Raw genomic sequence first — 1,438 nt, 5'->3', positions numbered from 1 at the left:
GTTCTAGTTCAGTTCTAGTTCAGTTCTAGTTCAGTTCCAGTTCAGTTCTAGTTCAGTTCTAGTTCAGTTCTAGTTCAGTTCTAGTTCAATTCTAGTTCAGTTCTAATTCAGTTCTAGTTCAGTTCTAGTTCAGTTCTAGTTCTGTTCTAGTTGAGTCAAGTTTAGTTCTAGTTAAGGAAAGTATGTTTTACATGCATTGTATGTTTTTGTAATAAATTTGATTAGACGTTTTCTGTCTGCTTCCGATATTCGATAAAAGCCGAATATATTTATGCAACAATCATATCAATCGAAACTTTCACCTTCAAAATAACTTCGTGATCTTTGAATTCAACATAAACACAACCCATTATTTTCTTTAGAAACTGTCAATTAACTTAAGTGTCACTCACATTTACACCCATAAAAGGGTTTGACATCCATGTAGGTACTCGTTTGAATATTATTAGTAGTAAATGTGAACTATTATAATAACAATGATAATTACATGTATAATTACAAATAAATAAAACAACCACTACTGTCTATCTACATATCATTTTATTTATTATTATAAATCACTATAAAACCTGACAGTTAAAACATTTAAACTTATTGTAATTTACAAACAGTCTGACAACTTTAACAAATGACAATTTATAAAGAAAATAAAATAAATTTTAATACATACAAGTGAATGTGAGTGTATGTTTGTTGTGTGTTAAAAAAAATAAATTAATAATTTATTCACTAACAACATTTTTAACAATTTATTATAGTAATTTATTTGTACAAATAACATGTTTTATTTTATATGTGTTCAGTTGTATTTGTTTTACCCCACTTCACTTTTTTTATATTTTCATATGAACACTAATTTAACCCAAGTTTAAAATAGAAAAAAAGTAACTGAATGAATGTAAAATATTTAACAGAGGAAAGATACGAAGAAATGACGCAAATAATAAAGGCCATTTTTTCGTAACAGTTCTACTTTATTCTAGGTTTATTCTGAACGCAGGCATACATATTCACAGAAACACCGTTTTCACCAAAAAGCAAATAAATAATATTTTCTATAAAATTTATGACAGCAATTAATAAACACAAAACAACAAAATATAGAAATAGAGAAAAAAGGAAATTCAAATTTATGTACGTTACAAAGTAATATATTTTAAAATTATTCATATTAAATGAACACTATAACCCTACGAAACATAACATTTATATTGCTTTGAACTTATATAAATAAATGTATATAAGTGCAAAGCAATGGTATAGAAAAAACAATCTGTGTTAGAAATTCATTACCGATCGACCAAAGTGTGGATGAAGATAACATACTGATTTAAAAAGAACTAGAACTGAACTAGAACTGAACTAGAACTGAACTAGAACTGAACTAGAACTGAACTAGAACTGAACTAGAACTGAACTAGAACTGAACTAGAACTGA

General features: G+C 26.7%; 1 protein-coding gene across 1 annotated transcript in view; it reads left to right on the top strand.

Annotated features, from left to right (window-relative positions):
* The window catches only part of LOC111684084 (zinc finger protein Elbow), a 4,473-nt gene that overhangs the window by 663 nt on the left and 2,372 nt on the right, over window positions 1–1,438 (top strand). The gene's annotated exons all lie outside the window — the stretch shown is intronic.

Source organism: Lucilia cuprina, chromosome 2 (assembly GCF_022045245.1).
Source record: "Lucilia cuprina isolate Lc7/37 chromosome 2, ASM2204524v1, whole genome shotgun sequence".
Classification (NCBI taxonomy): domain Eukaryota; kingdom Metazoa; phylum Arthropoda; class Insecta; order Diptera; family Calliphoridae; genus Lucilia; species Lucilia cuprina.
The sequence above is the reverse complement of the archived record's forward strand: the minus strand, read 5'-3'. Positions and strand labels throughout refer to the sequence as shown.